The following is a 15,620-nucleotide window of genomic DNA, read 5'->3' as shown; positions in this document are numbered from 1 at the left end:
TCATTCTGGACTGCCAGATGAATATCTGTGTGCAATTTCCCATCAAGACAACCCAGAGCAGTACTTTAAAAAAGCAGGATTTTCCCTTTTATGCAGTCCCTGCCTCGCTCCGCTCCCTGCATAATCTACTTGGAAATGTTCTGCAGTTAAATGCCATGCTGGGAGCAGTCCTGAACCATGCAGCATCCTCCCCACAAAAGGAGAACACTTCCAAGCCTTACCAGCTATCTCCTCCCACCCAGATCTTGTCCCCCAGTGCTGGAAGCAGCTGCCAGGGCTGGCTGAGAGCTGTCCCTGGCAGGCAGCTGAGTCCCTGCCCCAGCACAGTGCCCTGGGCTGCAGGACCCTGCTCTGCAGGACAGCCCTGGCCACCCCTGGCTGCTCTGCACAAGAGACAATCAGAGAATGTACTCACAGGGTCTGTAGGCATTGGGATGTTCCAGCTTGAGGAGACGGCTCCGGGAGCTGCAGCTGCATTGTCCTGCAGCCAGAGGTTCCTGTGCCAAGGGCTGGCAGTGATTCTGCCCCAGGCACTTCTCAGCACCTTCCCAGCCCTGACTGATTGAAGCTCTCTGTGCCTCTGTGCTGTGTCCAGGGTGGCTGCAGGCAGTGCCCCAGCCCTGCTGGGCAGGTAGAAGAGCTGCTCATCAAGAGAAATGTGCTTTTGAAGCTCTTCTGGGTTACCAGGATCTGCCTCTGTGCCAGGAGCCCAGCCCAGCTCAGCAGCACAGACACAGCACAAGGACTTTAATGAGCCTCTGGGACCTTGTGCCCAGGTCCTGAACATCAGTCCCTGAGATGGAGCTGAAGAAACCTCTCCAGAACTCCAAGTCAGAATCACACTCCAAACTTTCTTGGACTTTTAATGGGTCCCACTGAGGTTCACGACTGAGCAAGTGTCCCCAGGCCCCAGGCAGAGCAGAGAACTGCAGGCAGTGATGACAGGTGGGGACAAAGAGAAGCCAAGTCTTGGTGCCCTGGGGCAAAGCAGGGTCTGTGCCACCAAGGGCTGTGAGGAGACACCTTGTCCTGAGGCCCTGGGGCCTCCTGGCACAGCCCCAGCCAGGCTGGGCACTGTCACCCCCTTGTCCTGCCCTCAGCATCCCCCCCTAGCCCACATCCCAGTGGCCTCAAGGATCTGCTAGAAGGAGTCCCTGGGGAGCCTTGCTCAACAATGGCCCTGGGGCCTCCTTAATGCTCCCTGCGGGGACTGCAGGTTTTTCAAAGGACTTTGGGTTTTGCTTTTGCCTTGGAGTCTCTGAGAGGTTTATGCAATCCTGGCCTGCAATTATCTGCTGTAATTAGTCCCTGGAGAGGCTTTGTCAGTAACAACACTCATTGTGGCTCATTAATGCTTCAAGGTACTTCAGTTGTTTGAAGGTACTTGGTGTTTCCCTTTTGATACAGACTCTGTGAGAGGTTTGTGCACTCAAGGCCTCAGTTACCTGCTTTAACGAATCCCTTGAGAGCTTTGTACTGACACTCAGTGGGGCTCATTAATGCCTTGAGAAACTCAAGGTTTTTAAGATACTTTATGGATTTAAGAATACTTTTAGGTACTTTTAAGAATTTTCCTTCCCACGCTGAGTCTCTGAGAGGTTTTTGTGCCATCCTGGTCTCCAATTCTCTCCTCCAAGGGGTCCATGAGGAGCTTGTGTTGGGTATCTTCCCTCTTTCTGTTTTACAACAAAGATGGAACTGAAATAATTTTGTAAGACTTTCTAAAAGCATCCAAACAAGCATGGGACAATTAACAATACAGCAACAATCAGTAAGAAAATTAATAGTCCTGTTTTAGCTAGACATCATCCAACCCTTTAGTCCCTTGGATTGGAAGAGTTTATTTACCCAGTCTTTGTTTTCTACTTAAAGCTTCTTGACTCCTTCCTTCAGTACCTGAATGCTCTTGTGGATTGACTCGCTGTGGATGGAGAGGTTCATGCAACACATGTCCTCAGAGTCTACACGGCCATGCCCCATGTGCCCACAGTAAAAACTCTATTGCTGTTCTGCAAGGTGGCATGTCTGATGGTCTCTATGTCTGAGAGCGGGCAACTCAATGTGAGGGAGGCAGCATTGTTTTGCTTACTTAACAGGCACCCAAGATGGTCTAATTGTCCTAAAGCTTTAGCTGCAGCCACCCAAGGTAGTCCATATTGAGGGTGCTACCATCCGATACCTGGATTAAAGCTTGCAAAGCCATGTCTTTGATATCATCCAATACTTCTCTGGGGATACCTGCTGCTTGATCATCTGGTAGGCTGTGTTGTCCTTCTCCAGCTAGATGGTTGATTGTCAATTCAGATCTTGCCTCATTATTAGCATTCTCTGCTATTACTGATTTAGTAAACACTTCCATCCCCCTTCCCACAGGGTGTATTCTGTAGGTGACAGCAACATGGTCATAATACATTTTAAATCATAGGGGGTTAAGACATGTGCTGTAAATATGGCCCTAATTAGGCCATTAAAACAAGGTAAGTCCTTCCTATGCTCTTTAGCTGCCCTACACAGATCCTTGATTTCCCCATAAACCAATGGCTGATACCTGGGATCCTGCCCCCTTCTTTTATAACATACAGGGACAATGAGGAATTTTGAGACTACATGCCAGTCTTCTTACTTTCCCAGGGATCTTCTGGGGTTGAGGGGCAAGGTGGCTCTCCTGGTGCAACGGGAGGATTTTGACTGGAGCTTTGCAAACAGTGTGTGCCTGCAGAGTGCTCTGGAAAATTTTTCAGGGCAGGTCATTTATCATCTGCCCAGTCATAGGCTACTGCATATGGCAAAATTCACACAAATCTCTTTGCGGCCCAAAAATAGTCAGGAGCCTGTGCAAGGACCCGCCGTCTTCACTGATGGTTCAGGGAAAACAGGAAAAGCCATTGTTACCTGGAGGGATGAATCTGAGTGGCAGGTTCTGGAAGGCCATGAGGATGGGTCAGCCCAATTGGTTGTAACTGAGGGCTGCTGTCATGGCATTTGAGAAATTTTCCCAGGAACCTTTCAACTTGGTCACGGATTCCGCCCATGTGGCTGATATTGCACAGCAGTTGGGTCATTCGGTTTTGAAGGAGGTCAGTAATCCTGCCTTGTTTCATTTACTGAAGACCTTGTGGTGTGCCATTCAGGCCTGGGTTCATCCATTCTATGTTCTGCATGTGAGGAGTCACACCAATTTGCCAGGCTTTATAGTGGAAGGTAATGTGAGGGCTGACAAGTTGGCTAACCCAGCGTGGGGGGCGCCTCAGCCTGATACACTCACGCAGGCCAAGGCATCGCATGGGTTTTTCCACCAGAACGCACATACCCTGCAGAAGCAGTTTCAGCTGACGCCAGCTGAGTCTCGTGACATTGTCGAGTCATGTGATGACTGCCATGCACTTGCTTCGCCTTTGCCGGCAGGGGTAAATCCCAGAGGCCTTAGGGCCTTGGAGCTTTGGCAGACTGATGTCACCCAGGTTGCCGAGTTTGGCTGGCTCAAGTATGTGCATGTCACAGTGGACACGTTCTCCTCTGCGATGTGGGCTTCGGCTCACACTGGGGAGAAGGCCCGTGATGTCCTTGGCCACTGGAGGCAGACCTTTGCCATTCTGGGCATACCTTCTGCTGTGAAAACCGACAGTGGTCCTGCTTATGCATCGCGAAAGGTGCAGCAGTTCCTGCTGTTGTGGGGTGTCTCGCACAAGTTTGGTATCCCTCATTCTCCGACTGGTCAAGGTATTGTAGAAGGCACTCATGGTACTCTGAAGTGGGTTCTTCAAAAACAAAAATGGGGAATGCAGGGTGAAACCCCGCACAGTCGGTTGGCAAAAGTTTTGTGCGCAGTCAATCATCTCACAGAGCCACAGAAGTCAAATAATCCTGTCACTTTGAATCACCATCTCTCGTTGCAGACTGCGGATGAGGCACATCAGCATCAAGCGAAGGTTCGGGTGTGGAATTTATTCACCAAACAGTGGGAAGGTCCCTATGACCTTATCGCTTTGGGGCGCAGGTATGCTTGTGTATCCACAGATACTGGGGTATGCTGGGTACCTTCGAAGTGTGTTTGCCCTGACCTGTGACCGCAGAGACAGAATCCAGCCGATGAGCAAGATGGAAACCGTGACCAACCTGAAAGGCATCAAGCGGGTGAATTGTCAGATGCAGATGATGAGAGTGATCACTCTGATGATTCCTCTGCAAGTGGGCACTGAACATTGTTCATGTTTTCTTTTTCATATTGTTCATTTTCTTTTCTCTTTTTCTTTTTTAAATGGAAAACGGTGAGATGTCGCCCTGGTATTTTAAGATTTTCTAAGCCTTCTGATGTTGACATTCTTGTAGTGAACTTTCTCACACACTTTCTGTAAATAACTCATTGTTTTGCATTCCTTTATGGAGGAGGAGAGAGTTGATGCACTGTTGGTTTGTCCAGTGTCATTGGAGAGATGGGACAGTGACCCTCCAATCCACTGTCACTTTTGGAAAACTGTAAATGTTGGAGTCAGAAAATAAACTTCCCCTTTTTTCTTCACCATGAGAACAACGATGTGAGCTTGTGTTCTTTTGTGTCCTATAATGACACTCCTGGGCCAGCGACTCCCTCTGAGTGGGGCCTCTCCCAGCCAGGAACTCTCCCGTTTGCTGCACTCAGGGATCCTGAACAAGGACGGAGCCTGGGCTGATCCCCCCATTCCTCCAGGCTCAACCCTTCACCCACTGGGTAGATGCCAAAGCATCCACAGGGAACATTTCCTGCCTTCAGGGGAATTTCTCACAGGTGCCTTGCACTGAAGGTGAGGGTCAGTCCAAAAATCTTTCATTTTTTCCTCACAACTATCATGAAGAGAAAAGACACTGAAAGGTTAAAAACTGTTGAGCCAATTGGGTAAGAAAGTCTTATGCTTATTCAGTGTGTTCACAGGTGGTGTTTGCAGAACATGCCATGCTGTACTCAAAAGGGACATGCTGCCCTTTCTGAACAATGGATCTGGACTTTCTCCCTACCTCCTGACCTGTCTGGTCTGAGCTCTGGAGTGGTTCCCCCTCTCCAAGGGAAGACCCCTTTTGCCTGCCTTCAACCACTGTGACAGAAAAATAGAGATGTGAGCCTCTTCATCAAGGAACCAAGACAAGACAAGAAACCCCCTTGGTACCCCCCTGGCACCCCCCTGGCACCCCCTTGGCACCCCCTGGGACTGAGCCCCCTCCAGCTCGGGGTGGGGGTTGTGCACGAAGGGGGAAAATTGCCCAGAATAAACGCACATGCGAAGCATTCAGCCATGCAAACAATGGAATAAGCACCCCCTCCTTTTGTTCCTATTCTTTTCCCCTCCTTGGAAACCTTATTTTGGCCACCCTTCCCCCAACAAAAAACAGTATATTTTGGGGTGCAATCTGACCATGCTTTGAGATCTCCCTGAGATGTGCACCAGTGAGCTTCAACGGCTGGATCCCTGAAGGACAATGACACGTTTCGGTAGCTATACCCCACCTGGCCTTCTTTCCTCCCTCTTCCCTTGTCTTACCCTTTTCTTCCCTAGATTCCCTAACCAAACGCATATTCAACTGTGGTTATCATCAATAAAATTGCATTTTGTTGATTTGTTACTGCAAACACCCTGTGCCTTGTTGGTTATTTTGCACCAAAAAATCATCTGTCACCCGTTCACTCAGGCGGATCTCGGCAACTGACTCTTAGTTTCTGTGTGCACAGAGGAGTGCCTGTGCTGGGGAAATATGGCAGAAATGCTGCTCTCTGAGAGGTTTGAGTGCCTTGGATAGCTGAGTCAGTCATGCCTATAAGTAAGGTCAAGTCACAAGGTCTAAGCTAAGTTAAATGCTGCTAAGAGTTGCTCTTTTGCTAAGTTGTTAAGTTTAAGTTATTAGCTAAGTTAAATACTGTTAAATGTAATTCCTCTGTTGAATTGCAAAGTCATAAGTTATAAGTTAGGTTAAATACTGTTAAGTGCTGTTCTTTTGTTAAATTGTCAAGTTTAAAGTATCAGTCAAGGTTATGTTAAGTCCTGTTAAGTTTGAGCTCTGTTAAGCTTTTAGGCCATATTCCTTTTATCCTTGCCCTCACTTTCCTTGTGTCACACATACACACATACACACACACACACACACACACACACAAACACACACACACACACAAACATACACACGCAGTTCTCGGGTAATTTCTGGTTTGATTGCCTGGATTTGGTTTGGTTTTGTTGTTCCTTTGTTTCCTTGGTGTGCCTGAAGTGTCCAGTCAGGAGCAGAGTGATTCTTACCGAGGAACTTTGCCATTCTGTCCCTTAATATTAAATCTGGCTTTTGCTGTTCCCTTGCTGGGGATTTTTTCAGCGCTCTCAAGCCCTCGTTCATACCAGGGTGAAGGAGCCCTGGCCCAGGCTCTGGCCCTGGGGGACACGGGGATGCTGCTGGGGGGTCCCTGTCCCCCTGTGCCACCCCCAGAGCCCCGTCCCCGTGTCAGGCTCTGGGGTCGATCTCGTGGAACATCCTCTGGGGGAGGCTGCGGGGCCGGGGGCAGGGGGACCCGGCGGGACAGGGCACCCCACTGTGCACGGGCAGGGTTGGACTGCTCTGGGGGGGAACTGTGAGGGGGGCCGGGGCAGAGTGACCTCCCCAGTGACCTCACACAGCCCCTTTGATGTCACACAGCCCCTGTGATGTCACAGAGCCAACTCTGAGATGTCACCCTGTGATGTGATACAGCTGCTCTGATTTGGTGGTGTTCACAGGTGTCCCAGGACAAGGGAAGAGAAGAGAATCTTGACTCCATGTTTCAAAAGGCTGATTTATTATTTTATTATATATATTATATTAAAAGAAAATTATATATTAAAACTATACTTAAAGAATAGAAGAAAGTAATTCATCAGAAGGCTAGCAAGGAGTAGAAAGGAATGGAATGATTATAAAATCTTGTGACTGACGAGAGAGTCCAAGACAGTCCTGTGATTGGCCATTAATTAGAAACAGCCACATGAGACCAATCAAAGATGTACCAGTTGCATTCCGCAGCAACAGATAATTATTGTTTACCTTTTGTTTCTAAGGTCTCTCAGCTTCTCAGGAGAAAAATCCTGGCAAAGGATCTTTCATAAAATATGTCTATGTCACTCTGTGATGTCACAGAAGACTGTGATATCACACAGTCACACTGTGACATCATAGTCTGTTTTGTGATGTCACAGCCAGTTCTGTGATGTTACTTAGTCACCCAGTGATGTCACAACCCACTCTCTGGTGTCACAGAGCCACCCTCTATGATGGCAGAGTCTGCACTGTGGCATCACATCCTACTCCATGACATCACAGCCAGCTCTGTGATGTAACAATCCCTTCAGTGATGTCACAAAACCCTCTCTGTGATTTCATACTGCCACACTGTAATGTCACAACACACACTTTGACATCACAGCCTGCTCTATGATGCCATACAGCCATGCCATGGTGTCACAGCCTGCTCTGTGATGTCCCACAATCCCCTCCATGTTGCTGTATCTGCTCAATGACCTCACACAACAAACTCTGTGATGTCAGAGCCCAATCTGTGACCTCACAGAGCCCGCTCTGTGCTGTCACACAGCCCCTTGCTGACATCCCAGCTGCTCTGTGCCTCTATGACATAGCCACAGAGGAGCTGCTGTGTCACAGCCCCCTCTGGGACATCCCACAGCCCCTGCCAGTGCTGAGCCCTTGTGAGCTCTGTCTGTGCCCTGCTGGTGTCCCTGAGGGGCCCTGGCAGCGTCCCAGCCCTGCTGGGCTGTGCACAGGAACTGCTCCTGGCCAGAGCTGTCTCTCTGCAGCGCTGCCCTTGCCAGGAGCTGCCTCTGGGCCAGGAGCCCGGCCCAGCTCAGCAGCACAGACACAGCACAGGGACTTTAAAGAACCTCCGGGGCTTTGGTGCTCTTCGCATCAGACTCAGTCTCTCAGAGAGGGCTCAAAAAACTTCTCAAGGACTCAAAAAGAGAGTGAAACACTGAAGTTTCTCATACTTTAAATAGATCCATCTGAGGGACAGGACTGAGAAAGTCTCCCCAGGTTCCAGGTAGAGCAGAACACTGGTGGCATTGATGACAGATGGTGACAAGCATGGAAAAGGTGTCTCTGATGCTGAGCAAACCTGTGTCTCTGTCCCTGCAGGCTGTCGGCATCCCCTGGCTGCCCCACCTGGCTGGCCCCTTTCTTTGCGGACAGCTCTGCCTCCTGCCTGCCCACACAAAGCCTTGGGCTGCTCCAGGCTCCTTCTGGGGGATGTGCTGCACCACAGCCCTGCCCTGGCAGGGAAATTCCTTTTTCCTGGTGTCCAGTCTGGGTCTTCCCAGCTGCTCTTGGAATTATTTTCTTCTCTCTCTGGCTCTTCTCTGCTACGTGAAAAGGATCCACCATCTCTGAAAATTATAGTGGAGCCCTGGAAAAAGTTAAAGATAGAATCTAAAATGTTAGGCTTTATGCTTTCCCAGATCAACTGCACCTGCGTAAGCAGTATGAAAAATTATATAATTGTTAGATGTGATGATTGTTTAGTAATTAAATATAATTATTATATAACCATAAGAAGAATAATGAGAAACTATGTTGGAAATTCAGAGAGGGGCTAAATTTATGTATACAATAGAACAATATAAGTTTAATAATTAACATGAAAGTTATGTAATGATAGAGTATAAAACATGATCATTTAGGATGTATGGTCGGAGTCAGATTTGGGTTGAATATACCCCTGACACTCAGAGCTCTTAATAAAAAGCACCACATAAAATCCCCCGTGATTATGTTTTTGAATGTTAACATTTTGGGACCCCCAGATTGGACGCTTGTGCGTGCTGCTGAGTGAGTTCGCGACTCGATCATGCTCCAGCCAGCACCGAGGGATTCTTGGGGAGCCCATCAGCCGCGACCGCTTCCGCCACTCACAAACGTCCCTGGGATAAAGGTAAGGTGCTTTTTTTTACTTTGGTTTGGTTTTGGATGCCTGCCAAATAAGATGCAGCGAAAGCTACACTTGGTTGGGCTAAAGGAATTCCTGTTGGTACAAGCCTAGGCGCCGTTCCGTAAGACAATCGCAAAAGCCTTGCGGGTTCGGCATTTGTGGTGTATTTGAAATGGAGAAACTTAAAGGGATTTTGGGCAGTAACACCCCTATCCCGCAAAATTCTCCTTTGGAGTGCTTATTAGCACATTGGAAACAGGGTAATTTTGGAGAAGAATTATGTAAAACTAAGTTGATTGATTATTGTAATTCATGGTAGCCAGAATATACCTTGGAGAATGGCGAAAAATGGCCAAAATATGGTACTCTGAAATACAACACTATTTCATGGTTAATGTTGCTTTTTAAACAAGAAGGAAAATGGGATGAAGCACCATATGTTGATCTGTTTTTCTATTTACAGGGAAAGCCAGAATGGCAGGATGAATGTGGATTATTAATGGTTAAAACACCTGCAAAATGTGGGGTTTGTGAGGAACGTTATTTAGAACACTTGGCGTTAAAAGAAAGCTCGAGTAGGGAAAATTATACAGATATTGATTTACAAGTAGCTCCAATAGGAAGAAGAGAACTTAACCCTATCCCACCTGTTTCACCTGTTTCATCTGTCCCTATCCCACTGCCTGCTCCTCACCCACCTAGTCCTGAACCTGTCTCATCTAGACCTTTCCCTCTTTATCGTCCTCTCCCATCATCACCTGATCCCTCTTCCTCAAAAGATGAGCAAAACCAAACTGTGATGGAAAGGAGAAAGAGGTATGCAAGTGAAAAAGATAGCAACGGTAATGAATCAGTGACCCCAATAGCCCATAGAACCCGGAGTCATACAAAGCTTGCTCCAGTTACGCATAGGAAAGGCATAAGGAAACAAAAACGGACTGTGATTGCCCCCTTGCGACAAGGTGTCGGAGTGGAAGGGCCAGTATTTGTAAAAGTGCCTTTTTCCCCGGCAGACTTAGTAATTTGGAAACAGTCAGCTGGAACTTATGAGAAAATCCTGATAAAATGGCACGCATAGTAAAAATGGATATAAAAACTGAAAATCCTGACTGGGATGACATACAAGTAATATTAGATACTCTGATGGATTCTACTGAAAAAGAAATGGTACTTAAGACGGCCAAAGAGAGGGCAAGAGAGGATATTAGAAATGGACTAGTAACAGGGAATTTAGATGTGAATTTCCCAATTGAGGATCCAAATTGGGACCCTAATTTATTGTGCGATATGAGGAAATTACGGAAATATTAAGAGTGGATCCAAATAGGAGTTCAGAATGCTCTGCCCAAAACAATAAATTAGTCCAAACTATATGAGGTTCGACAGGAAAAGAAGGAATCTCCCACTGCGTTTCTGGAGAGGCTTAAGGAAGGTTGCTTGGAAGGTATATATCAATCGCAGAAGAGAAGTTAGTAAAAAGGAGCAGCAGAATGTTTTGGCAGTAATACATGGAAAAGGGAACCCAAATTTCAGGGGACGTAACAGGAATCGTCGGGGTAGGAGACCAGTTACCCAGGGGTCAAGCCTGAATCAATGTGCATATTGCAAGGGGGTGGGACATTGGAAGCAAGATTGTCCAGAATTGTTTCACCAGGACAATCAGTTCCAGCAGGGAAACGCTGCCAAAGCCATGGTGTTAGGAGAATATAACTAAGTGAACCTGTGGAACAGGTTCAAGAACTCACCACAAATATGCAATAGAATTTAACCCATGAATATTTCCAGTAAAGAAACCAAATAGGTGAATATAGTTTAGCGCAGGATTTGAAAGCAAGAAATAAAAAGGGCATTTATCCAGTGGTAACAAATTCTCACACATTGCTAACATCTGTAAAGGGGATATATAAGTGGTTTACTGTAATTGATTTAAAAGATGCCTTTCTCTGCATACCCTTTGACAAAGAAAGTAGGTAACTGTCTTTGAGTGGAAAAACCCAGGGAACAGAAGAAAGACCCAGCTCACCTGGACACGAAAAGAACTCGCCGACCTTATTTGGAAACTAACTGGCAAAGAAACTGGAGATTTGAAGCGAAATTGGGTAAGTACCAAGAGACCGATACTTATTGTTGCAGTATGTTGATGATATACTAATAGCTACAGAAGAAAAAGCAACCTGTATAAAGGTAACCACTGTGATTTAAATTTCACAAGGGCAACGAAAACTAGGTACTAACCATATCCAAGCAATTTGTGCTATTCCAGAGCCCCAGAATTTACATGCTGCGAGTCTTCCTTGGGATGGCAGGATGGTGTCGCTTGTGGATCATGGACTAGGGACTGATTGTGAAACCCCTGTATGAAGCTCAGAAGACACAGCCATTCACCTGGGGCAAACCACAGAAAGAAGCCTTCCTAAAATTAAAGGAAGCACTGATAACTGCTCCAGCATTAGGGTTACCTGATCTGTCTAAAGATTTTCAACTGTTTGTACATGAAAGGCTGTGCCTAGCACTAGGAGTCCTGACCCAACGTCTGGGAAGCTGGAAAAGGCCAGTGGGCTACTTTTCCAAACAACTCGACAACATAAGTGCCGGGTGGCCCCCATGTCTGCGGGCAGTCGCAGCTACTGTGATCCTGATACAAGAAGCCAGGAAACTTGCTATGGGAAGGCACATAGATGTCTATGTACCACACATGGTAACCACTGTCTTAGAACAAAAGGGGGGCCATTGGCTATCTCCCAGCAGGATGATGAAATTCCAGGTAGTCCTGACTGAGCAGGATGATGTCACATTAAAAACAACTAACCTTTTGAATCCATCTTTGTTCCTAGGTACCACAACTGAAGAAGGCCCATTAGAACACAACTGTGTAGAAGTAATAGACTACACCTATTCAGCAAGAGAAGACCTGAAAGACGTCCCACTAGAGCAGCCGGAGTGGGAGCTGTTTACAGATGGGAGCAGCTTCGTGGAAAACGGAACCAGATACGCCGGATGTGCGGTAACAACAGTCAATACAGTAGTGGAGGCAAAGGCATTACCACCAAATACATCTGCCCAGAAGGCAGAACTGGTTGCTTTAACCAGGGCACTAGAATTAAGTGAAGGGAAAAAGGTAAATATCTGGACTGACTCAAAATATGCTTTTGGAGTGGTGCATGTACACGGACCACTGTGGAAAGAAAGAGGACTGTTATCTTCTCGGGGTACCCACATTAAACATCAGGATGCAGTCCTCCAATTGATAAAGGCAGTACAAAAACCTGAACAAGTGGCAATCATACACTGCAAAGCACACCAATCAGGAAACTCCAAAATCTGTGAGGGAAATAGAAAGGCAGACTGGGCAGCCTGACAGGTTGCTCGAGAGGTACAAACAACAATGGCATTGATACCTTTGAAGCTTAATGTATCCCAATTCAATTTGCCTCCAAAACCAAAATATTCAGTAGAAGATGAGAGACTGGCACGTTTGCTAAATGCACAAAAGAATTCAGAGGGATGGTATGTAACTGCACAAGGACAAATTGTGGTACCCCCCTTGATAATGAGAGAAGTTCTACAAATTAAACATAACAAATGTCACTGGGAGCAGAGGCATTGGTAAAATTGCTAAAGCAGAGTTTAATTTCAGTACGGGTGTTAACAATGGCAAAATCAGTAATGTCAAAATGTGATATCTGCTTGAAAAACAACCCAGTGGCCAGGAAACAGGCACAGCTAGGAAGACTTTGGATAGGAATAGAGCCAGGAGACTATTGGCAGGTAGATTTTGTAGAACTACCAAGAACTCGAGGATACAAATACCTGTTAGTGGGGGTTGACACATTCTCTGGGTGGCCAGAAGCCCTTCCCTGTCACACGAACCAAGCAAAGGAAACAGTTAAGTGGTTACTACAGGAGATTATTCCCAGATTCGGGGTATCCCTAGGGGTATCATCAGATAGGGGACCCCATTCCATAGCTACAGTAGTAAGAGAGGTAAGTAGGTTGCTGGGGATAAACTGGGACATCCACACACCGTGGAGACCCCAGTCAAATGGACAGGTAGAGAGGATGAATCAGACACTAAAAAGGCAAATCAGTAAAATATGCCAAGAAGCCAAATTGCAGTGGCCCCAGGCTTTGCCAATAGCACTGTTGAGGATTCGGATAAAGCCTAGGAGTGGGATGTCAGTCAGTCCTTATGAGATATTGTATGGGAAACCATATGAATCTCCTGAGCCTAACCCTAATGTACACGTCACAGGAAAGCAGGACGTATATAATTATGTTCTGTCTCTTGGGAAAACTTTAGCTCGGCTCCGGAGTATCCTCGTGTGGAATAGACCAGTGACTCTTGAGAACCCAGTTCATAACATACATCCAGGATATGAGGTGTACATCAAGAACTGGAACGAGGAACCGCTGAAAGAAAAGTGGAGTGGACCCCATCAGGTACTACTGACCACCTTTACAGCAGTCAAAGTAGCCGGCGTGGAACCCTGGATCCACTATACCCGAGTGAAGAAAGTCCATCCTGGATCACAGACTGTATAAACTCTGGAATGAACAAAGGCTGCAGATAAGACGTGTTTAATTGCTTTCAGAATGCTATCAGTAATTGTGCTAACGTTATGGTTATTAATATCTTTGGGATGTGGAATGCAAAATGATGAACTAACCACTCTTCATTCTAGAATGAAGAGAGAGGTACAAACGGAAACACAGGTGATAAAGGTTTCTAATGCAGTTCAGGTTGAGAATGTAATGATTGGATTAGGCAAAGATTTTGCCAAAATGCAAAACACCAGCCAAATAACTGCCTGTCTGCCAATACCAAAGGCAGCAGGAGACCCAGTAAATTGGGGAATCATAACATCAAAACTACCTGAAATACAAAAGAACAAAACAATTACATGTAAACAGGTTCCTGAATCGAGGCAAGTTACAGAAACCACTCTGCTATGGGAATGTGAGGCCAAGGATAAGAAAGATCAGATAGAACCTTGGGACAGTGCGTGGTCTGTGAGTATTCTTCAAAGATTCCAATATATGGCAAACACCCCTTGGTCTATTAAGTGGGAAGGCCCTGAGAATGAAACAGATCCAGCAATAACGAACACTGACACTAGTAGCAGAACGAGGGCAGACAAAGTAAGTTGGTGGGCATGTAATAAAATTTACGACTGCACTTCAGATGATGAAGAGATAAAACAGATGCCACCCCTGGCAATAGCCTTGCAAACTGGTTGTGCTTGCAGAGGGATTAAACATAAACAAGGCAGAGTGAATTATAGAGTAATTACAGGGTGTACCAGGGTTGCAGTCCGAGGTCCAGGATAATTTGTATGGGCAGCAAGTGATGGTACCTGGACAACACATCTGCATGTAGATGGGAAAGTAAAGGAGATTACTTTAGGCCTGCCAACCTTATGTCCAATTTGGAAAAAGTCCCCATTTAATGGAAAACATGAACTTCTGCAGATAAGAGCAAGACGAGAAGTTCTAGACAATGAAGATCCAGATGACACTTGGCAAGAACCCTTTAGTGGAATGAAATTTGGATGGGCCCTAGAGTCATTGCTTGGTCCTATAGCAAACTATCAGAGTAGAGAGATGCTCTACAAACTTACAGGTCAGGTAGGCAGACTGGCAAAAGTTACCCGGGAAGGATTTAAAGAATTGAATATACAATTACAAGCCACCACAAAAATGACTTCACAAAATCGATTAGCCCTATATATGTTACTCCTGAAAGAGCATGAGTATGTGGATTTTTAAAGGGACAAGTTGATCATTGCTGCATTCATATCCCAAATGTAACTGCAGATGTAGAATATGACATCAATCAGTTGAAACAAATAGAGCATGAAGCACAAGAAGAGCAAAAGGATTTGGCTACAAGCTGGTTAGGAAAAATCTTTAAAGTATTAGGGTGGAATGTGAGTTCATGGATTAAATCTATCATTGAGAGTGTGATAATCTTACTAATTGTATTCTTAGCAATTTGGTTAGTTTACAGCATCTTAAAGGGAGAGATACAGAAGAAAACATCCTGGAACCAGAGGATAATGAAGGCACTAACACGAGATCCACGCCCACCATCTTCTGGTCCAGTTTGTAACAGCATCCACGACAACGTTTACATCAACCCTGGATTTGAAGAACCAAATACGAACTGAGGAATAAAGGACAGTATCAAATGAAAACATTTACCCCTACAGTGAAGTGAAAATGCTTTCAAAAGGGGGAGAATGATAGTGGAACCCTGGAAAAAGTTAAAGATAGAATCTAAAATGTTAAGCTTTGTGCTTTCCCATATCAACTGCACCTGCGTAAGCAGTATGAAAAATTATATAATTGTTAGATGTGATGATTGTTTAGTAATTAAATATAATTATTATATAACTACAAGAAGAATAATGAGAAACTATGTTGGAAATTCAGAGAGGGGCTACATTTATGTATACAATAGAACAATATAAGTTTAATAATTAACATGAAAGTTATGTAACGATAGAGTATAAACACATTATCATTTTGGATGTATGGTAGGAATCAGATTTGGGTAATACCCCGATTCCCAGAGCTCTTTAATAAAAAGCACCGCATATAATCCCCGTGATTATGTGTTTTTGAACGCTAACACAAGGAGAAAACTTTTGTACGGAAAAATGGGGAGGGATGGAGATTGGAAAATACG

The sequence above is a fragment of the Melospiza melodia genome, unplaced genomic scaffold, assembly GCF_035770615.1.
Source record: "Melospiza melodia melodia isolate bMelMel2 unplaced genomic scaffold, bMelMel2.pri scaffold_46, whole genome shotgun sequence".
Taxonomy (NCBI): Eukaryota; Metazoa; Chordata; class Aves; order Passeriformes; family Passerellidae; genus Melospiza; species Melospiza melodia.
This window is presented reverse-complemented; position numbering follows the sequence as displayed.